The 24,975-nt window shown below is 46.2% G+C and overlaps 1 protein-coding gene across 1 annotated transcript in view; it reads right to left on the reverse strand.

Annotated features, from left to right (window-relative positions):
- LOC142139714 (glucose-6-phosphate exchanger SLC37A1-like) overlaps nt 1–10,607 on the reverse strand; it is a 44,483-nt gene extending 33,876 nt beyond the window's left edge. Inside the window, exon 1 of the mRNA XM_075197579.1 lies at nt 10,556–10,607. The gene's annotated coding sequence lies outside the window, so the exon portion shown is untranslated. The remainder of the gene's footprint in view (nt 1–10,555) is intronic.
- Between the last annotated feature and the right edge of the window lie 14,368 nt (nt 10,608–24,975).

The following is a 24,975-nucleotide window of genomic DNA, read 5'->3' on the forward strand; positions in this document are numbered from 1 at the left end:
GAACATAGAGGGCGGGATGGAGCATGAATGGAGATAAGGTAGGAGATGTAGGGAGCAGTGGAGTTGAAGAGGGCCTTGAAAGTAAGAGTGAGGAGCTTGAACACGATTTTGTAGGGGATGGGGAGCCAGTGGAGGGATTGGTAGAGGGGGGAGACAGAAGAGGAGCGGCGAGAAAGGAAAATGAGCCGAGCGGCTGCATTGAGTACGGAGCGAAGGGGAGCGAGATGAGAGCGGGGGAGGCCAGTAAGGAGGAGGTTACAGTAGTCCAAGCGGGAGATAATAAGAGAGTGGACAAGGGCTTTAGTGGCATCTTGGGAGAGGAAGGGCCGAATGCGTGCGATGTTGCGCAGCTGGAAGCGGCAGAATTTGGCGAGAGAGGATGTGAGGGACAAACTAACTCCTCCTAATACTTCATATAACCTCATTTAACTAACTCCTCCTATTATCTCATATAACCCCTCCAACTAACTCCTCCTATTATCCCATATAACCCCTCCTTTAATCCCATATAACCCCTCCAACTATCTCCTCCTATTATCCCATATAACCCCTCCAACTATCTCCTCCTATTATCCCATATAACCCTCAAACTAACTCCTTCTATTATCCCATATAACCCCTCCAACTAAGTCCTCCTATTATCCCATATAACCCCTCCAACTAACTCCTCCTATTACCTCATATAACCCCATCCAACTAACTCCTCTTATTACCTTATATAACACCTCCAACTAACTCCTCCTATTATCCCATATAACCGCTCCAACTAACTCCTCCTAATACTACATATAACCTCATCCAACTAACTCCTCCTATTATCCCATATAACCCCTCCAACTAACTCCTCCTTTTATCCCATATAACCCCTCCTATAATCCCATATAACCCCTCCAACTATCTCCTCCTATTATCCCATATAACCCCTACAACTGACTCCTCCTATTACTCCATATAACCCCTCCAACTAACTTCTCCTATTATCCCATATAACCGCTCCAACTAACTCCTCCTAATACTACTTATAACCTCATCCAACTAACTCCTCCTATTATCCCATATAACCCCTCCAACTAACTCCTCCTTTTATCCCATATAACCCCTCCTATAATCCCATATAACCCCTCCAACTATCTCCTCCTATTATCCCATATAACCCCTCCAACTATCTCCTCCTATTATCCCATATAACCCTCAAACTAACTCCTTCTATTATCCCATATAACCCCTCCAACTAAGTCCTCCTATTATCCCATATAACCCCTCCAACTAACTCCTCCTATTACCTCATATAACCCCATCCAACTAACTCCTCTTATTACCTTATATAACACCTCCAACTAACTCCTCCTATTATCCCATATAACCGCTCCAACTAACTCCTCCTAATACTACATATAACCTCATCCAACTAACTCCTCCTATTATCCCATATAACCCCTCCAACTAACTCCTCCTTTTATCCCATATAACCCCTCCTATAATCCCATATAACCCCTCCAACTATCTCCTCCTATTATCCCATATAACCCCTACAACTGACTCCTCCTATTACTCCATATAACCCCTCCAACTAACTTCTCCTATTATCCCATATAACCCCTCCTATAATCCCATATAACCCCTCCAACTATCTCCTCCTATTATCCCATATAACCCCTACAACTAACTCCTCCTATTATCTCATATAACCCCTCCAACTAACTCCTCCTATTATCCCATATAACCCCTCCTATAATCCCATATAACCCCTCCAACTAACTCCTCCTATCATCCCATATAACCCCTCCTATAATCCCATATAACCCCTCCAACTATCTCCTCCTATTATCCCATATAACCCCTCCAACTAACTCCTCTTAATACCTTATATAACCCCTCCAACTAACTCCTCCTATTATCCCATATAACCGCTCCAACTAACTCCTCCTATTACTCTATATAACCCCATCCAACTAACTCCTCTTATTACCTTATATAACCCCTCCAACTAACTCCTCCTATTATCCCATATAACCCCTCCAACTAACTCCTCCTATTACCTCATATAACCCCTCCAACTAACTCCTCCTATTACTTTATATAACCCCATCCAACTAACTCCTCTTATTACCTTATATAACCCCTCCAACTAACTCCTCCTATTATCCCATATAACCGCTCCAACTAACTCCTCCTAATACTACATATAACCCATCCAACTAACTCCTCTTATTACCTTATATAACCCCTCCAACTAACTCCTCCTATTATCCCATATAACCCCTACAACTGACTCCTCCTATTACCTCATATAACCCCTCCAACTAACTCCTCCTATTATCCCATATAACCCTCCAACTAACTCCTCCTATTACTCCATATAGTTCCTCCTAATACTCCACATAACTCCTCCATGTAACTCCTCCTATTGCCCCATATAACCCCTATCACAGTACCTGTACAATCACCATAGGGGTCACTTTTCAGTAACAGCAGGAAGGTCTCACAGTATCTGCACAATTTTTTTCTTAAATAATTTAAACAGAAAGCCCAGATCTGAGCTGTCACTCCCCATGTGCATGTGATGAAACTGGGGCATCAGCGCACTAAGTAACTGTTACCGCCTGGACCAGTGTTGCCACCTCACCAATATTTTATTTATATATAAATACAGCCACAATATTTCCTATTATAATAAATAGCCCAACAGTGCTGGAAGCTCTATGGACACAGGGGCATTAATTAATACTATATATTCCACTGACAAGGCCGCACTTAGGTTAGTTGGTCCCTGAATAGACAACAGACAGCTCAGGCTGAGATACAGTCACATACACAGATCACACAGACACTTACACAATACACTGCTAGATGCTGATTACTTAGTGTAAATAATCTTCATTCACAATAATCAAACTATAAACAAACTTACACAACTAATCCTGAATCTTCAAAGACAATGAGATGTACAGACACAATGATAGGAGATAAAGGACCCAGACACAATGATCTCCAGCTCACACTGATAATGTCACAGTTAGTGGGGGTGAAGGACACCAGGGGGGTGGGTTCTATAAGACTGAATGTAATGTTACCTAAACTGTCAGAAATGGTTTCTATGATGTATAAAACACCAGGGGGTAAATGTATCATACCCCGATTTGTACAACTCGCCGGAAATCGGCGAGTTGACAGCTGAAATTTAAAGCGGCGCTGCCTTGTAAAGGGAAGTTTCCAAATCGGGGTATGATACATCTACCCCCAGGACTGTAGTGTGACCTGTGTGAGAACCTGGACAATAATCTATAATCTATATAAATATCTATCTCCCCCCCATACAGGATCGAGAGTAACACACACGGGCGATACTGAACTGGAGCCATAGACACAGGATCAGTCTTTAGTCTCCCCCCTCTCTACTTATATTTGCATGTTAAAAAGTAGGAAAAGACCTGACGAGAACAGACATCAACTATACAACGATCTGTAAAGAGTAGGGGTGTTCACCGGCCACTTTTAGTGTTTTGGGTTCTGATTAGCTTGAGGTTTTGGGTTCTGATTTGTTTTGCCAAAACACCCGACGAAAAGTATTGGTTCTTATTTAGGGTTTTGGGTTCTGATTTATTTATAAAAAAGCATAAAAAGTGCTACAATCCATTTTTTTGTTTTTTTTTCACTCCTACGCTATTAACCTCAATAACATTCATTTCCACTAATTTCCAGTCTATTGTGAGGACCTCACAATATTATTTTTAGTCCAAAAGGTTGCACCGAGGTAGCTGGATGTCTAAGCTAAGTGACACAAGTGGGCGGCACAAACACGTGGCCCATCGTAGATGGCTGTGTAGGCTTGAATGGCCTTTTGCTGCTCCTCCATCCTCTGCAGCATACCCAATTTGGTACCGGGGCCACAATACCTCCTCCAACTGGTCTGAATTCCACTGCACAGATGGCTGCTCCTACATCCTCTGCAGTATATAGAGGGTGTAGTTCTAGCGCGTCAATACCTCTTGTTTTCGATGATGACAGGGCATTTTCATTATTTTTGGATTTGACAGCAACAGTGAACGTAGTTTAATATCTGATACGCAGCTATCTGGACTGCGTAGTGGAGTGGCCCTGGTACCCAATTTGGTACCGGGGCCACAATACCTCCTTCAACTAGTCTAAATTCCACTGCACAGATGGCGGACACCGGACGCACGTCTAACACCAACATAGCTGTGTCGGTGACATGGCCTGCAGGAATATCTCTGATGGAGATAGAACTAGGCCCCAAAGAGCACATAATGCCAAAAAAAGAGGTGCACGATGGAATTGTCCTTGGGCCCTCCCACCCACCCATATGTTGTTGAAATAGGACATGCGCACTTTAACAAACCAATCATTTCAGCGACAGGGCCTACCAAACTACTGTGGCTGAAATGATTGGTTTGTTTGGGCCCCCACACAAAAAAAGCTATTCATCTCTCCCTGTACAAACTAAACTGGCTCTACTGAGGCAAGATGTCGTCCTCATCCTCATCCTCTGATTCCTGGCCCCCTTCAGTGTGTACTTCCTCATCCTCACACATTATCAATTCGTCCCCGCTGGAGTCCACAACTCCCTCTGTACTATCTGGAGGGCAGTGCTGTACTTGATTGAGGAATTGATAATTCACTTTTATGAACATCATTTTTTCTACGTTTTGCGGAAGCAACCTCCTTCGCCGCTCACTGACCAGGTTCTCCGCTGCACTAAAAACTCTTTCCGAGTACACACTGGAGGGGGGACAACTCAGGTAAAATAGAGCCAGTTTGTACAGGGGCTTTCAAACTGCCTTTTTTTCCTGCCAGTAAGAATATGGACTGTCTGACATGTCTACTTGGATGGTGTCAGCAAAGTAATCCTCCACCATTTTTTCAATTGTGACAGCATCCAATGCAGCGAGAGTAGACATGTCTGCAATGGTTGGCAGGTCCTTCAGTCCGGACCAGATGTTCTCAGCATCCCCGCCAGCGGCTCTTTTAGGAAAACGGAGCTTTTTCCTCGCAGCCACAGTATTTTTTGGTACAGCAGCAACAGTGAACGTAGTTCGACTTTTAAATAGCAGTACCTAGTATTTTTTAACAATTTTTTTTAATTATTTTTGGATAATTTTTTTATAATTTTTTTTACAATTTTTTTAGAACTTTTGGATAATTTGGAAATAACAATGCCCTTAGCAGAACAGAGCACAGGACACAGGCAGCACCACTGGACTCAGCAGGACAGAGCACTGGACAAAGCACCACTGGACTCAGCAGAACAGAGCACTGGACAAAGCACAAGGCAACACTAAACTGAAAAGCAGGACAGGAGCTCCCTAACTACAACCTCCCTCACAAGTGATCGCAGCCAGAATGAAGATGGCGGCCGCGAGCGGTGAATTTATGACATCCGGGTCTCGCGAGATCCGACGCGAGACTTGGATGTCATAGCCTCGGTTTGGCTTCATTTGGCGCCCGGAAGTTCCCGAACAGTGCTCGGATCCCATCGGATCCGCACTGTTCGGGTGGGCTCGGATTACCGAAATCCGAGCACGCTCATCTCTAGTAAAGAGCAGGAAAATCAATAAATAAATCAAGGAAATAAATAACCTTAAAGATGAAACACACACAGGTTATATGAAGGATTAACAATATATTCACTTCTATATAATGTAACAGGATATATATATATATATATATTGCACTAATGTCAGTAATCTACACACAGGAGCTGCATGTGCTGTGCAGCCACATCCAATGTCCTACATTCATGTGCTCTGCAGCCAGGGCCGGACTGGCCATCTGGCCCTTCTGGCAAATGCCAGAAGGGCCGATGGCTGGATGGGCCGGCCCGACTCCTCCCGTCTTCTTGGTGGCTGGTTCCTCCCCAGGAAAAAGCCACCTCTGCTGCGCGCTCCTCAGGTCCCTCCCCAGTTATGCTGTACACTGTTACACTGGTGAGTTTCCTGGTTATTTTTTAGAGGTTTTTTTACTGAAGGGGTGGGGTGCCCGCGATTTTCAGGGGGGGGGGGTCAAGAGTGTGGAAGAGCCAGTGGGTGCTGGGAGTGGGGGTGAGATAGCCAAGGGGTGCTGGGAGAGGGGGTGAGATAGCCAGGGGGTGCTGGGAGAGGGGGTGAGATAGCCAGGGGGTGCTGGGAGAGGGGGGTGAGATAGCCAGGGGGTGCTGGGAGAGGGGGTGAGATAGCCAGGGGGTGCTGGGAGAGGGGGTGAGATAGCCAAGGGGTGCTGGGAGAGGGGGTGAGATAGCCAGGGGGTGCTGGGAGAGGGGGTGAGATAGCCAGGGGGTGCTGGGAGAGGGGGTGAGATAGCCAGGGGGTGCTGGGAGAGGGGGTGAGAGCCAGGGGGTGCTGGGAGAGGGGGTGAGATAGCCAGAGGGTGCTGGGAGAGGGGGTGAGATAGCCAGGGGGTGCTGGGAGAGGGGGTGAGATAGCCAGGGGGTGCTGGGAGAGGGGGTGAGATAGCCAGGGGGTGCTGGGAGAGGGGGTGAGATAGCCAGGGGGTGCTGGGAGAGGGGGGTGAGAGCCAGGGGGTGCTGGGAGAGGGGGTGAGAGAGCCGAAGGGGAAGAGGTGCTGTGAGAGGGGTGAGAGAGCCAGGGGGTGCTGGGATGCTGGGAGAAGGGGTGAGAGTCAGGGGGTGCTGGGAGAGGGGGTGAGAGAGCCGAAGGGGGTGCTGGGAAAGGGGGTGAGAGAGCCAAATGGGAAGAGGGGGTGAGAGAGCCAGGGGGTGCTGGGAGAGGGGGTGAGAGAGCCAAAGGGGAAGGGGGTTCTGGGAGAGGGGGTGAGAGAGCCAAAGGGGAAGGGGGTGCTGGGAGAGGGGGTGAGAGAGCCAAAGGGGAAGCGGGTGCTGGAGAGGGGGTGAGAGAGCCAAAGGGGAAGCGGGTGCTGGGAGAGGGGGTGAGAGAGCCAAAGGGGAAGCGGGTGCTGAGAGAGGGGGTGAGAGAGCCAAAGGGGAAGCGGGTGCTGAGAGAGGGGGTGAGAGAGCCAAAGGGAAGCGGGTGCTGAGAGAGGGGGTGAGAGAGCCAAAGGGGAAGCGGGTGCTGAGAGAGGGGGTGAGAGAGCCAAAGGGGAAGTGGGTGCTGGGAGAGGGAGTGAGAGAGCCAAAGGGGAAGGGGGTGCTGGGAGAGGGGGTGAGAGAGCCAAAGGGGAAGCGGGTGCTGGGAGAGGGGGTGAGAGAGCCAAAGGGGAAGGGGGCGCTGGGAGAGGGGGTCAGAGAGCCAGGGGGAAGGGGGCGCTGGGAGAGGGGGTGATAGAGCCGGTGGGTAGAGGGTGCAGGAAGACGTATGAGAGAGCCAGGGGAGTAGGTGGTACAGGAAGATGTGTGAGAGCCAGCGGAGAATGGAGAGAGGGACAAAGGAGAATATGGTGCAGGGGCATAGGTAAAAGAAAGTGTAAAGGGAGAGACATCTTAAGAATTCGAATGTCAGGGATGCAGCTATCATAAAACACAAGTAATAATGAAGAATGGAAATGCAGAGGGGCCTTCATACTCCATTCACTTATATTTTCTATACCCCCACTCCTAAATTTCTGCTTCAACCACTGCCCTCTATTCCTGCTCCCGACTGCCTGTGTGAGCTGACAGCTGCTGATCCCTCCTCGCCCAGCGCGCCCAGTAGGAGAACAGAACACAGGATGCCATAATCAGGTAAGTTCATATATTTTCTCGTGTGCAATATGTTTTTAACCATCCTTTCTTGAACTGGGGACACTACAGCGTATCCAATAATGTTTAACACTATGTATTGCTCATTATTGCGCTGTAATGTTTTTTGCATATTTATCTGTACAGAGATTTTTAATTAAGAGGAAAAAACATTGCTTGTCATAAATTTTATCTGTAATTGTGTCAATATATCAATTTTTGTTTGCATTGTAAATGATGTATTAAGCTGCTCTTAGGGTTACTCAGTATCTGATATGCTGTACCAATTTCTATTTGTGAATGAGTTTTTGTCTGAGCTTTACTAATGATTTGGGGGCACTACTATGGCATAATGTTATTTGGGGTCACTATTGTGGCATAATATGATTTGGAGGCACTGTTGTGACATAATATATTATTTGGGGCACTACTGTATGGTATATGTTTTGGGGGAACTACTATGCCATAATATGATTTGTGGGCACTTCTGCATGACCAAATATGAATTGAGGGTAATACTATGTGGCATAATATGACCTTGGGGCACTACGATGTGGCATAATATGAACTGGGCACATTACGGTGTGGCATCATATGAACTTCTGCCAAAGGCAAGTCTTTCATTGTTGAATATGATGGGAGCCCAAAGAAGTTGCTGTATCGGGGCCCAAAATTCCTCTTGTCAGCCCTGCCTGTGAGTCAAGGGAGTAGACGTCTCCAGGTAAATAATCTAAATGTTTCCTATCTAATCAAACTGATGGATCACATCCAATTATTTCTCACCCACCTCCTCTATCCCCCTTAATTTATATACTGTGTTATTTAAAAAGAATAGAAAAGACGCATATCCAATTACTGTAGTAAAACAAAAATATTTTTCTCTGACATTTTGCTGTAGATGGAAATACTTTTAATGCGGCCGTGTGGGTTCAACTGATCATTCAATAGTTATGTTTGTTTTAGATATATGTTAGTTTTATTTCATGTGGAACGATTCATGAAAATTCTGCCATTACTATTTAATTGAGGGAAAAGGGAACCTGTTACCTATATGTGTGTAAGTACTCTGTTCGTTGTTGCTATTTTGTGGGAGATTTGAAAAAAGCAAAACATTGTTTCCTACAGTGGCGTCTGTATAATTGGTGGTATTGCTGTAGTATGGGGTGGCGAGGTGGCGGCAATGCTGTAGTGTGTTTGGTGCTTAGTATTGCTGATAAGTAGGAGAGGGTATTGCTATAATGTGGGGGGTGATGCCGATTGCTGTAATGTGGGGGGTGATGCTGGATGCTGTAATGTGGGGGGTGATGCTGGATGATGTAATGTGGGGGGTGATGCTGGATGCTGTAATGTGGGGGGTGATGCTGGACGCTGTAATGTGGGGGGTGATGCTGGACGCTGTAATGTGGGGGGTGATGCCGGTTGCTGTAATGTGGGGGTGATGCTGGACGCTGTAATGTGGGGGGTGATGCTGGACGCTGTAATGTGGGGGGTGATGCTGGATGATGTAATGTGGGGGGTGATGCTGGACGCTGTAATGTGGGGGGTGATGCCGGTTGCTGTAATGTGGGGGGTGATGCCGGTTGCTGTAATGTGGGGGGTGATGCTGGATGATGTAATGTGGGGGTGATTGATGTAATATGAGTGTGTGTGGGGGGTTATTTATTGATGTAATTGGGGTGCTAATAATGTAATGTTGAGGGTCATTAGAAGAAATAAATACCCCCCCCACACACACTCATACTACATCATGTTGTACTGCGCCAGCATCAGTGTGCAACAATATAGTGCATGGAGCCCACAACACGTGGGCCTGTGTGCTTTAAATGCCAGGGCTGATTTTTAGTCCCAGTCCTGCCTTGTCTGCAGCCACATACAATGTCCTACATTCATGTGCTCTGCAGCCACATACAATGTCCTACACACATGTGCTGCGCAGCCACCTACAGTGTCCTACACACATGTGCTGCGCAGCCACCTACAGTGTCCTACACACATGTGCTGCGCAGCCACATACAGTGTCCTACACACATGTGCTGCGCAGCCACATACAGTGTCCTACACACATGTGCTGCGCAGCCACATACAGTGTCCTACAGACATGTGCTCTGCAGCCACATACAGTGTCCTACAGACATGTGCTTGCGCAGCCACATACAGTGTCCTACACACATGTGCTGCGCAGCCACATACAGTGTCCTACACACATGTGCTGCGCAGCCACATACAGTGTCCTACACACATGTGCTGCGCAGCCACATACAGTGTCCTACACACATGTGCTGCGCAGCCACATACAGTGTCCTACACACATGTGCTGCGCAGCCACATACAGTGTCCTACACACATGTGCTGCGCAGCCACATACAGTGTCCTACACACATGTGCTCTGCAGCCACATACAGTGTCCTACAGACATGTGCTTGCGCAGCCACATACAGTTTCCTACACACATGTGCTGCGCAGCCACATACAGTGTCCTACACACATGTGCTGCGCAGCCACATACAGTGTCCTACACACATGTGCTCTGCAGCCACATACAATGTCCTACAGACATGTGCTTGCGCAGCCACATACAGTGTCCTACACACATGTGCTGCGCAGCCACATACAGTGTCCTACACACATGTGCTGCGCAGCCACATACAGTGTCCTACACACATGTGCTGCGCAGCCACATACAGTGTCCTACACACATGTGCTGCGCAGCCACATACAGTGTCCTACACACATGTGCTGCGCAGCCACATACAGTGTCCTACACACATGTGCTGCGCAGCCACATACAGTGTCCTACACACATACAGTGTCCTACACACATGTGCTGCGCAGCCACATACAATGTCCTACATACATGCACCATGCAGCCACATACAATGTCTTACATACATGTATCGTACAGACCTGCAGTGCTCCTTCCCCACAAGCTGTCTCTCTGTTTCCTGGTTGCTTCAGTAACTCAGAATAACTCACCCACTTCCTTATTACAGCACCTGCTGCACCCTGTGTCTCCGCCCCTCCTATAATACCTGGCTGACAATGTCCCCAGACAGGTTGGACCAGAACACGCATTGTGTACATTCAGGGCTGACATCTTAGTATGTGATAATACGTATTCCCTGCGTCACACAGAATGTGCTGATTATTCACATTATTAATAGCACAATCTTTATTTATCTTCCCTAATCATCCTGCAAATCTACAATATGAAAACAATCCAAGATTAATCCTGAATATTACAGTTGTACAGTGCTGGTATTTCAGATATTAAAACAAGACAGATATTGTTTGTAATAAATGGGAGACAGCTTGTGAACGTGAAAATTAGAGATGGTCACTAACCCCTGTGTTTTGGTTTTGTATTCGGTTTTTGATCTGGATTACCTCCGTGTTTTGGTTTTGGTTTTGGCTTTGCAAAACCGCCCTTGCATGTTTTGATTTTGGTTTTGGTTTTGTTTGGTTTTGTTTTGCTATTTTCCAAAAAAATACAATTTTTTTGGTCTAAAATAACCTAATTTAGTGCTCCACCAGTTTCTCAGATAAGTGAAGTAATTCTAAAGCTAATAAATTATGAAAAAGTTTAATCCCTTGTAGGCCGTCCTTAATTCGAACACTTGTCTGCAAATTATACAGACAAACCTGGTTGTCTACCTCCTCCATCTTTGATTATTGGCAATGTACCCTCACCCTCACCTACAAGGCTCTCTCCCACTCCACTGCCCCTTATATCTCCAATCTCCTCTCCATCCACACTCCCGCCCGGTCCCTGCGTTCAGCCAATGACCGTCGCCTCTCCTCCACTCTGATCACCTCATCCCACTCCAGAATTCAAGACTTCTCCCGAGCTGCCCCCTGCACTGGAATGACCTCCCTCGCTCCATCCGTTTGTCCCCCAACCTGTGCTCCTTCAAATGGGCACTCAAAACTCATCTCTTCCGCATAGCCTACCAGCTTTCCACCTAACCCTCCATGGTCTCTCTCCTCTCTTCGCTCCTCCTCAGTAGAGGGGAGCGCTTGCTCCCCTCCTCCGACACCCTCTGTGCCTGTCTTCTGTCTCCCCTCCCCTTAGGATGTAAGCTCGTATGAGCAAGGCCCTTCTCCCTCCTGTCTCTCTACCTTCTCTTCTGCTCCAACCTCCTTATATTTGCCTTGCCTGGAGCCTCTGAAGTCTTGGTACTAATCGTTTATTGTTTTGTACTGTTATTCCCTGTACTGTCCATTGTTTGTATTGTGTACGGCGCTGCGGAAACCTTGTGGCGCCTTATAAATAAATGATAATAATAATAATAATAATAATGTAGCCATCGTCTTTGGGTGTATATTGCACCCTACACTTGTAGTTGAATATTAAAAAAAGCAGCCTGCACAGACTGTGGAACTAGAAAGTAAAATTAAATGGACCACGGTAGTTTGGTGGCTATCTATGCCCCCCCAGAATTGTAGTTGAATATAAAAAAAGCAGCCTGCACAGACTGTGGAACTAGAAATTCAAATATACAAAGAAATGGACAAAGGCAGTTTGGTATCTGTCTGCATCAAACCCCCCCCCCATCCACTTGTAGTAAAATAGAAAAAAAAAGCAGCCTGCATAGACTGTAGAACTAGAAATTCGAATATACTAAGAAATGGACAAAGGCAGTTTGGTATCTGTCTGCATCAGATCCCCTCTCCACTAGGAGTAAAATAGAAAACTATTCAGCCGTTATATAATCTAGAATATAAATAGAAATTGAGAAAGGTAATTTGGTATCTGTCTGCATCATAATCATCAACATCCTCATTAGCGCCCTCGTCACCTCCACAAATCTCCCCCTCATCCTCTTCTATTTCCAAAGTGGCATCCTCAATTTGTGTATCATCGGCTACACTCGGGCTGTTCAGGCACACATCAGCAGAACTGCTGAAAGGGCCCTTCTTTATGGGTACACTAACAGAATGCTCACGATTAGACATCCCACTGTTGGATGGACTCTCCACAGGGATTGGTGTCATTTGTGAATCAGAGCAAACATTATCCTCTAATGCCTTACTGTTATCTTGCAGCTCGGCTTTGACGCGTAACAGTAGTTGTGCACCAATTGTAGGCTCAGTAACTTTTTGGGTTCTGCCACTAATAGCCAAAGGTGAAGGCCTCATTCTTTCTTTGCCACTACGTGTGTAGAATGGCATGTTGGCAATTTTTTTTTATCGGCACTTAACTTTTGCTCAGTAATACTTCTTTTTCGCTTCAACACAGTTTTTTTGTTTTTTGGACTGATTTCGAAACACTCTGTAGTTTGACATCGCCTTGCCCAGATGACGTACTGGGAACACTAACATCAGGACTGGTGACAGAACCTGGTTGCTCATTCTGATCATATGTGGACTGCTTTGAATCCATTCTGAGCTCAAAGCACAGTGGAGTGCTAACAATTATTTGGTAAGATACTGCTGACAGATAGTAATTTGGACAGCCAGAAATATTTATGCACAATTATGGGGGACACCCCAAAAGCACTGTAGAGTGCTAAAAATTATTTGGTAGATACTGCTGACAGATAGTAATTTTGACAGCCAGAAATATTTATGCACAATTATGGGGGACTCCCCAAAAGCACTGGGGTGTGCTAAAAATTATTTGGTAGATACTGCTGACAGATATGACTTTTGACAGCCAGAAATATTTATGCACAATTATGGGGGACACCCAAAAGCACTGGGGAGTGCTAAAAATTATTTGGTAGATACTGCTGACAGATATGACTTTTGACAGCCAGAAATATTTATGCACAATTATGGGGGACACCCCAAAAGCACTGGGGAGTGCTAAAAATTATTTGGTAGATACTGCTGACAGATATGACTTTTGACAGCCAGAAATATTTATGCAACAATTAGGGGGGACACCCCAAAAGCACTGGGGAGTGCCAAATATTACAAAAATAAAATAAACCTTTATCCTCCTCTCTTCTCTAGCGATTTTGTTACGGCAATTGGAATAAGAATATTGTATTCTCTGTCCCTGCTCTAATCAGCCTGTGACTACACCCTGCTCTCTCCCTCTGTCAAATGGCGATGGATTGCTGTGGAGGCGTGTATTTATAATCTTGAAGTATCGCGAGAACCGAGCCACGAGATCCGACGACGTCACAATGACGTTCGGCCTCGATTTGGATTCGGAGCGGGCGGGAGAGTACCGAGCTACTCAGCTCGGTACTCAGATACCCAAAGTTCGGGTGGGTTCGGTTCTCGGGGAACCCGACCCGCCCATCTCTAGTGAAAATATAATGCAACAAGAGAGCAAAAAAATAAATAGCTTCACCAACCTAACTAATGCCCCCATTACCCAGTATATCCTCAGCCAACACCCCCCATATAACCCCTCCAACTAACTCCTCCTAATATCCCATACAACCCCTCCAACTAACTCCTCCTAATATCCCCTATAACCCCTCCAACTAACTCCTCCTATTATCTCATATAACCCCTCCAACTAACTCCTCCTATTACCTCATATAACCCCTCCAACTACCTCTTCCTATTATCCCATATAACCCTCCAACTAACTCCTCCTATTATCTCATATAACCCCTCCAACTAACTCCTCATATTACCTCATATAAGCCCTCCAACTAACTCCTCCTATTACCTCATATAACCAGGGCCGGTGCTAGGGTCCATGGCGCCCTAGGCATTTTTACAAAATTGGCGCCCCCCCCGCAAAAATCAGCGCCCTCCTCCCTCCTCACCCCGTCTTTCCTTACCTTGTCTCACTACCGCCGCCTCTCTGCTCCATCTCCTCCCCTCCACTCACTGACACTAGTGAGTGGAGGGGAGGAGACGGAGCAGAGAGGCGGCGGTGGTGAGCAATAGCCTCTTCCCCCCTCCCCGTGCATCTGAATGCTGTGTGGCGGCCGTGACAGGTATGGTCAGCGGTCGCCGCACAGTTTTAAAGTCATTTACCATTCTGTGGCGCCCTCCAGGCGCCCTCCAGAGCCCGGCGCCCTAGGCAAGTGCCTAACCTTGCCTAATGGGAGCGCCGGGCCTGCATATAACCCCTCCAACTACCCCCTCCTATTATCCCATATAACCCGCCAACTAACTCCTCTTATTGGGCCTGATTCATTAAGGATCTTAACTTGAGAAACTTTCAGTCTCCTGGACAAAACCATGTTACAATGCAAAGGGTGCAAATTAGTATTTATTTGCACATAAGTTAAATACTGACTGTTTTTTCATGTAGCACACAAATATCAACTTTAAATGTCAGTGTACAAATAAGCTATCAAGTATTTGTGTGCTACATGAAAAAACAGGCAGTATTTAACTTATGTGAAAATAAATACTAATTTGCACCCCTTGCATTGTAACATGGTTTTGTCCAGGAGACTGAAATAAGAAGTTTCTCAAGTTAAGATTCTTAATGAATCAGGCCCATTATCTCATATAACCTCTCCAACTAACTCCTTCTAATACTTCATATAACCCCTCCAACTAACTCCTCCTTTTACCTCATAAAACCCCTCCAACTACCTTTTCCTTTTATCCCATATAAACCCTCCAACTAACTCCTCCTATTATCTCTTATAACCGCCAACTAACTCCTCCTATTATCCCATATAACCTCTCCAACTAACTCCTCCTATTACCTCATATAACTCATCCAACTAACTCCTCCTATTATCCCATATAACCCCTCCAACTAACTCCTCCTATTATCTCTTATAGCCGCCAACTAACTCCTCCTATTATCCCATATAACCTCTCCAACTAACTCCTCCTATTACCTCATATAACTCATCCAACTAACTCCTCCTATTGTCCCATATAACCCCTCCAACTAACTCCTCCTATTATACGTTATAACCCGCCAACTAACTCCTCCTATTATCCCATATTACCTCTCCAACTAACTCCTCCTATTATCTCATATAACCCCTCCAACTAACTCCTCCTATTATCCCTTATAACCCACCAACTAACTCCTCTTATTATACCATTTAACCTCTCCAACTAACTCCTCCTATTACCTCTTATAACTTATCCAACTAACTTCTCCTATTATCCCATATAACCCCTCCAACACTCCTCCTATTATCCCATATAACCCGCCAATGGACTCCTCTTATTATCTCATATAACCCCTCCAACTAACTCCTCATATTATCTCTTATAACTCCATCTACTACCTCATATAACCCCTCCAACTACCTCCTCCTATTATCCCATATATCTCCTTCTATTACTCCCTATAACCCATCCATGTAGCTCCTCCTATTACTCAATGTAGCTCCTCCTATTACTTCATCTAACTCCTACTATTACTCCTTATAATCCCTCCATGTAAATTCTCCTATTGCGCCATGTAACTTCTCCAGATAACTCCTCCTATTACTCAATGTAACTCCTCATACTACTCCATATAACTCCTCCTATTACTGCCTATATCCACTCCATATAGATCCTCCTATTACTCCATATAACTTCTTCTATTACTCCCTATAATCCATCCATGTAACTCCTCCTATTACTCCATATAACTCCTCCTATTACTCCATATAACTCCTATTACTGTTTATATCCACTCCATGTAGCTCCTCATATTACTCCCTATAATTCCTCTATGTAACTCCTCTTATTTCTCCATATAACTCCTCATATTACTCCATGTAGCTCCTATAATTACTCCATATAACTCCTCCTATAACTCCCTATAATCCCTCCATGTAACTCCTCCTATTACTCCATGTAACCTCTTCAGATAACTCTTCCTATTACTCCATATAACTTCTCCATGTTACTCCTTCTATTACTCCATGTAGCTCCTCCTTTTACTCCCTATATCCACTCCATTTAGCTCCTCCTATTACAGCCGCCGCGGCTCGTGACAGCACCCCCCCCCACCCCTCCCACCCCCCACCGTTGAGGAGGGGTCAAGGAACCCCAACATCCAGCTTTTCCGGGAAATCTTTTAAAGAAATCAGTGAGTAATTTATTTAGCTCTTACAATGAACTAAGTAGTGGAACTGACCCTGAACCTTTTTTGAATCAAGGATCTTCTCGACTACAGATTCTTGATGTCCATCCACCGAAACTGACTGAGGTCTAGAGGACTGTCAAGGTTCGAATCTTTTGGAAGACCGGGCAGGTTTCAACAAAGAGCAGTGGAACGTACTGGGAATTTTTAGAGATTCAGGAAGCTTCAGTCTGAAGGCTACTGGGTTGACTTGCTTTAAGATGGTAAATGGACCAATAAATTTGGGTCCTAATTTCTTGCAAGGTCGACGGAGTCTTATATTCCGAATAGAGAGCCACACTGAATCTCCAACCTTGAAGGAACAGGTAGAACGATGTAGATCGGCAAAGACCTTAGACCTAAAAGAAGCTCGGAGTAAAGACTGATGCACTGATTTCCAGATCTTCCTAAGCCGGGTGGCCGTGGCCCTGGTTTCTAGATGCCGGGGCGCTGCAGAATGAGAGCGTCCCGGCCGTTGCCTTGGCAACGGCCGGGACAATGCGGAAGTGATGTCCCGGTCGTCATGACGACGGCTGGGACGCTGGGGCAGCGAGTCGCGGCGGGGCCCGGAGCCGCGGCGGCTTGTGACAACAAAACACACACCAGAATGTAATCTGAGACGTAGTCCAATCAATCTGCGGGTTATGTAACCGGAGCCAAGGTAATCCTAGAACTAAGGAATGTGAAGCTTTGGGAATGATAAGAAGCTTATGCAATTCTGAGTGCAGAACCCCCACTCTGATCCTCAGAGGATGAGTCTGGTAGTTTATAATACTATTTGAGATGCGCCTTCCATCCACTACCGTGATATAGAACAGTCGAGGTAACAGCTCTGTGGGTAACCGCAACTCTTGAACTATTGTGGCAGTAATGAAGTTTCCAGTGGCACCAGAATCAAGAAGTTCTGAGAGGTTCTTGGTTCTCTGAGCATGTTTACGAGTGATTGTTAGTACACAAAAGGATTTTTGTGGGGAAGAATTGACTACTCCTAACCTACCTTCTCCATCACCGGTTAGGAGCGTGAGTTTTCCAGACACTTGGGGCAGAAATCAAGTAAGTGTCCCGAAGCTGCACAGCAAAGGCATAAGTTCGCTATTCTGCATCTCTGATGCTCCTCTTTGGTTAAACGAGAGGGGTTCACTTGCATGGGCTCATCACTTGGCAGTGAGGACTGCCGGGACCTAAGATGGTGATGCGGTTTAAAACTTTCACCCCTTCCTTTCTCCAGGGCACGTTCCCAAAGGCGTAAATCAACTTTAGTACACAGGGAAATTAGTTCATCGAATGTAGAAGGCACGAGTGGATAGCTCAACCTTAATTTTATCGGACAAGCCTCTCTAGAAGTCTGCAATCAGGGCCTCATCATTCCACTTCAACTCAGAACCTAATATTTGGAACTGAACCAGGTATTGGCCCACAGAACGAGAGCCTTGTCAAAGGCGTAAAAATTCTAAGGATGCTGATATGGTTCTGCCAGACTCATCAAAGATCCGATGGAAGGCTGTTGTGAATCCAAACATGAGGAAAGCAGGGGATCTGCTCTTTCCCACAATGGAGATGCCCAGGCGAATACTTGTCTCAATCGGAGGGAGATAATGTACTCAACTTTTGCTTTCTCCATGGGGAAATTGCTAGGTAGTAGCTCAAAATTGATTTCACATTGACTCAGGAACCCCCTGCACAGTTTTGGATCACCATCAAACTTGGCAGGAGTTGGAAGATGAAGATGAGAAGCCATGGCAGGAACTTGAACAGGAGCTTGTAAAGAAACAGAAGAGTCACCTGAACTGAGAGTAGTTTGAATGCTATCCAGGTGGGAGAACAATTCTTGAAGGAACTGCCCCATCAAGCCCGCTCCTTGGGGCAGATCACCAGTGGGATTTATTGGGCCAGTGAAAACTGTCACGCCTGAGGATGTGTCTGTACCCAGACTGGGTTGTGTCTCTGGAGCTGGTCTGGTGACTACATGGACAATGCTGGTTGGCCTGATAATGTTCCTCTGCATGTAGTGAATGGACTGGTGCAGATAGTGATTACACTAGCAGGGGAGAGCAAATAGGAACTGGATTGCTGGACCAGTCTGGAACCAGAATGTTGGACCGGACTGTAGGCGGAATGCTGTAACCGGAATGTTGAAAGAAGATTGCTGTAACCGGTCTGGAACCCCACTAGAAAACATGTATACAAACCTTAGTACTTACTGTAGATTACAACATTTTGGCATTTGGCTGAAGTCAATTTATATTACCTGGAATAGGTCTCTGCAGGAGCATATGTGATGGCAGATATGGCTTTACCTGGATTATTCCTCAGGCAAATAAAATATGAACCTGTCTTTTTACCTGCATGAGAATAGAAGCCAAGCACACAGCAGTAGGCCTCAAGTCCATGCATACCATCCTTGTGTGAATGAGTCAGACCATGGGCTGCTTCTGCCAGTGCTGGTAGGTAAGCCTTTGATGTCACTGGTCTATCGTTACCATCTCTGCACATACCATATCCTGGGGATAACAAAACTTTTACATTCTGATTAATTTCTGTTCGGTAATTAACTGAAACAACATCAAATTCATGTCCTGTGAAGAAATATTAGTTAGTAATGGACTTCTTGGATATCTTGAAAATAGTAGTCCCATAGGCGCAGAGGTAATCAAAAGGTGATGTCAATATAGGCTGGATAACGTTCATACAAAACTTGCAATTTTAATACCAGTATAAATACACATATAGTCGTGAATAAACAAAGGTTGCAAACTTTAGTGGGTAATTCTAAAATCTAAACAGAGGCATTCTGTATCACACAGTAAATATACAATCAATAAAGCCAGGCGCCCTGAACCTATAGCTACTAATGAACAGGAAGCGCAACTCTGCTAGACACTGGGTGTGGTGTACTACCTAAGCCTCCGCCCTCATCCTAAAGGGAGCGCCAGCAAGTACTCCTCTCCTACTCTGAGGATTATACCCTAAACCCAAACCTTAACAAGGAGACTGTCTCCTCACTTGGTGTTAGTAGTCGGGGTGGCTGCGGTCACCGCCGTGACTCTCTGCTTGCTCCTGCTGGTGTCCCGGCCGTCGCTATGACGACCGGGACATCACTTCCAGTTTCTTCGTCCCGGTTGCCTGGGCAACAACCGGGACGCTCGAGGTTTCATGTCGCTGCGCCCGGCCAGCTGTCTAACAGCCGGGCGCACGCGTGCAGGTCTGTTAAAGGATTAGCCATTCAGGGCTAATGAGATATTTTGCAGCTGGGCACCTTGTTTCCTCATTGGCTGGCAGTTCCAGTGATTAAATAGGCGAGTCCTGGGAGCACCTTCAGGACTCCCCTCTGATTGGCTCTTAGCACTACTTAAGGCAGTGAGGACTGAGCCTCACTGCAGGTTATAGCATTCTGTCTCAGTACTGCTGCCTGCTACTGTGCTTAATTGGTGTTTAACCTTGGATTGCTTTAACCGTGTATGACCTCTGCCTGTTTCTGGACTCTGAACCATTGCCTGTGACCCTGACCTTCTGCATGTACCCGGACTCTGACCCATTGCCTGTGATCTTGACCTTTTCCCTGTACCCGGACTTCGTACCATTGCTTGTGACCCTGACCCTACTGGTACCTGTCATCTCCTCCGGTGCTCTGTCTAGTCCGTGGATGTCTGGCCTGCCTCTACTCCGTGTACTGCCTCCTGTACATGTGCGCAGCTGTGTGAGCATAAACTTATACTACTCTAAGCATAAGTCCTGGGGGCATCCGAGTACCTGTGAGCATAACCAGTCTCTATGGGAAAGGCGGCTGCTAAAGGTGAAGACCTCTTCTACTTAGTTCTATACGTTTATGCCACACTGGTTGCCATAACACTAGGGTGTACTTTCAAAGTCCCAAGGACCAGTTGCAAATGCTAGACCGAAGCCCACTGGAACAACGTGCCACCGGGTGAGGTACACCCTCCCGGGACTGTCAGTGACCACTGCCGGAACTCAGGCCAGCCGCGCCCAACCCCGCAGTAACACCACCTGAACTGGAACCATCAGACGGAACTGCTGGAACTCAGTGTCAGGCACCCAAGTGGAACCAAAGGCAAAACCACCAGAGCTCAAGAGGGGTGTGCTGCACCGCCAATGTGGTACCCGATCACTGCCTCAGGAACTCTGCGTAACCCTAAGGACCTATTAGCCGGAGACAGTAATGTGTATCCTAACCCTGACAGTGTATTGTGCTGTTTACACCCCCTGGTCCCACACAGATAGGGAAAACACAAGACAGCAGTGAAGGATACGAGCCCACCTTTAATGGGGGCCTGACGTCTTGATCCTGAAATGAGACACACAGAACACAACCACACAACAACACAATCGTTTATCACTACACTTACTTTAATAACACAGTCCTAGTGCTGGAAATAAACTAGACCACACAGGCTCTAGGTCTGGATCGCCTAACACCACAGGCCCTAGGCCGGACTGAAATACTCCAAAAAGTCAAAAATATTCCCTACCGAGGTCCTAGAAGCCCCAAGGCCTTGTGTCCTACATTGAAAATGGGCCATGCGCCCAGACTAACTAATGAGCCTTGTGCCCAGAAATATCACTGGGGTCTTATGCCCAGATAAACCCTGCCTATACCTAATTTGGCCAGGGCCTTATGCCCACTATGGTGCCACGGGCCTAATGCCTGGATGCCGCATGGGCCTAGTGACCGATGTGAGGAAGAAACAAAACTTTATTACAGGGGTATGTTTAGAAATGTGGGAGAGGGCCTGGTAGAGGAATTGCCCAATAGGACCCTACCTTCCTCTGATATCTTCAGGGGTCTTCTTCAAGAATCCCCCAATCTGCCGCCGTCTTCAATGCTCCGCCGCTGTCTTCTGGGCTTGATCCCGGCGAGTCTTCAGGAGGCGGAGTCGTTCTCAGCCCTAACAAGGGCTCTCTATCTCCACTGTCTGTCCACCGCTTTTTTCTTCCTGTCTTCTTTCTTCTTCTTCCGGTGTTCCCTCTTGCTCCCGTTGCTCGTGGCATCTTCTTTCCTGTTCCTTGCGTCTTCTTCCTTCCTTCTTTGTTCCTCGGTCCCGCAACGACTGCTCTCCTCGATCTCCACTGCAGAATGAACAACATGGCACCGGCCATGGTGCCTTAAATAGCTGCTGATGCCAGATGACGTCACGGCAATGCTGTGTGACGCCGCAGCGAGACCTGATTGACTCGCCGCATGGCCAAAATTAAAATAATCAAGTGGGGAGCCCTGATTGTCTCCCTGTCCCGGTTGTTTCCGAGGGCGCCGCTGGACAGACCAGATGTGCACCGAGGGACCCTCTGGATGCATCACATCCAGGTAAGTCTCTCACATAAGTGCATTCTCAAATGACAATATTTTCCCATTCAGAGCAGCCCGTATGAACCCTGTATTCGTGAACTCACAATACCTACCTGGCTGTAGTACAGCGGGAGCAGTGTTAAAGCTCGTCACACCAATCTGTTATGAAGGTGTTGTAGGATTGCTTGTGAGTTCTATGTATGCAAAATAATAACAAAAATGTAAGAAACCTCGCTACCCCCAACTTAACATATGTGGGTGTGTTTTACAGGTGTGTGAGCTTATTCCATTTTTCCTTTTTGACCGTCTCCGTGTTGCAGCAGCCACAGTTTCTGCAGCCAGATCAGTTGGGGAAGTAACACAATTTTGTCTCATGTTTCGGTGCTCCAGTCAGCCAGTTTCTGACATCTCCCGGTGATTTGGCTAATGATGAGTAACCGCTTCCACAGACTGATCACCTATTCCGTGAGCATGAACCGCAGCGCAGAGGACAATATATCTTGTGTGTCATACTACAGTGAAACACGTCATAAACATGTGGTGCAGTCTCATTTCAAGTCCTGCTGCTGCGTGCAGCTGTATACAAAGACGTCACCATTGTATTCACCGTTATTTCTTTATTACATTATTTGTTTCTCTCACTGTAATGTTTGTTACTCTTCTTCGACCAGAAAAATATTCACACTGCTTCTCATTCATCAAGTAACGAAAAAATGAACGTAATGTGCATTTTAATAAAAACACACATACATCGGACATATACGTTCGTATTCAGCAAGGAGTGGATGTGCAGATACGTCTGGTGACGTGGCAGGTGTTTTGCCGGTGATTACAATACTATAGCCATTGGAAACTTGTTTGATATGTTGGCCGATTTGTGATAACACGCAATTAAGACTCTTCGTCCATGGGTGATGAATCCGCCCAGACATATTCACCAATCCAGTGCTTCACGTGCAAGTCAGAGCGGACGAGGCTCATTTGGAAGCTGCGTTGTCGATGCTCCTTCAGGAAAATACCAGCGCTATCTGTCTGAAACAAACCCACTCTGGTAGTGTCGATGAACTACGCAGGGGCGGATCTAGAAAAGTATCCTACCCGGGGCGATTTAGAGGGGGGCAATTTAGGCCCCGCCCTCTTTTTGACTTCAAGGCTGCCGGCGGCTGCACAATATGTGCAGGTCCGCTCGGCAGTGACAATGTGCTGCCCGGCTGCTCTGATTGTGTTTTAAACACAATCAGAGCACCCGGGCAGCACACTGTCACTGCCGAGCGGACCTGCACATATTGTGCAGCCGCCGGCAGCAAGCCCCTGCTAGGGGGGGCGATCGCCCCCCCCTGGATCCGCCACTGGAACTACGGAACTCTCGGAGCACCTGCCAGATCGTTGAGATCCCAGGATCGTATTCCAGGATAACTGGTTGAGATCTACCCAACACTGACTCTTAGGTTTTGGTTGGAGTTGTCCATTGTTTGTCACTAAATATTTTCAACCCATTTCAAATACATACTTTTCATTAATAATGTATTTATATAGTTTTAATAGTTACAGCAGCATCTATCACCTTGCAATGAAAAGAGGGGTGCGGCTCATTGGCCCTTTTGCCCCGCAGTTCTGCTACCTTTGGCAAAGAATTGTTATAATTATGTAAGGAAATGTATCTGTTTTTCTGACCTAACACCATAACTTTATAAACCCTCATTTCCATGGATGGATCCTTGTTTTATAGAGGTCTTCCAGAAAATGTCCCTGTTTTTCAATATTGCCAGACTAAACAATCATCATCATCATCATCATCATTTATTGATATAGCGCCACTGTCAAAGTCGTATAATTGGATGAAAGAAAGTATATTGATTAATATACTTTTGCTGTGCGATTGCAAAGCGTACGCCATGACATGTGACGTAATCGCACGATAAATCACGCACTTACACATTCACATATATATATATTTCATATTTAAAATAGTTCCAATCCACAGTTGTTTATGAGCAGATGCTATTTGGTTTATAGTTATATATTATAAGGTTATATGTACACTTTCGTGATATCTAAAGTTCAGGTCACGGGAAGCATGTCATGTTTGGTATCATTCTAATCAATCAATATTTATCCGCAGTTGTCCGGTTCATTCGCCCAAGGGATCGCACAGGGCGTACTTTAGTTATCGATGATAGGGGATAAATGATTAGAATGATATTGTCTGTGTAATGTAAATAGACTAGTTTAAACTGGTTTCTTGGCGGGAAAGTTGGAATGCATCATCTGGAGAGCTGACCACCACTCTTGGAGGGGGTTGTTTGAACTGACCTATGGATTGCATTACACTGGACCTTCCTGAAGCCTGAACCTATGGAAACTTGCCATGTCATCTGTATTGTATTTACTGTAACACCAAATGTATACTGTACTTATTTATTGAACTGCTAAACTTTTGCTTTTGCTAAATAAATTGCTTGTGCTTTGGAACCACACAAATCGCATAGACAATGCCTATTGGAAAACAATGAAATTACTTTAATACCTGTTACCACCCAAACTCTTCACACCACCAATCACAAGAGGACAATGAGCCACAATCTGATGTCTTGTGAGAAGGGACAAAAAGGAGCTGTTTGGGGAGGGGGATTTTGTTATTGGAGAATCTTGAGAGAGCAAGGACTTGGACTGATTGAGAGTAACCGGATTCTCTCAGGGCCAGAAAGGAATGCTTGAAGCAGGAGCTTCGTGACACAGATCGGACTGTTACCACTCCATCGGGAGACACTTGCAGATTCTGGGGAATTAGTGAGCCTACTTCGCTAGGGAGACTAATACCCAGGGTCCCACCAAGCTGGCGGAGACTTGGCTGAGCGGCTGGGATCAGCAAGATACACAGACCCACCTTGCGGATCAGAACCCTTGGCCCACTTGGATTGCCAGCTGTGGATTTTATTACCAGCAGTTTGGGCCTGCTAGGGCTCTGTGCTTGGAGGTAACCTGCTGGGTACTTGGTTGGGGAGTTTTTACGTGCACTGGTTATTT

This window comes from Mixophyes fleayi, chromosome 2, assembly GCF_038048845.1.
Source record: "Mixophyes fleayi isolate aMixFle1 chromosome 2, aMixFle1.hap1, whole genome shotgun sequence".
NCBI lineage: Eukaryota > Metazoa > Chordata > Amphibia > Anura > Limnodynastidae > Mixophyes > Mixophyes fleayi.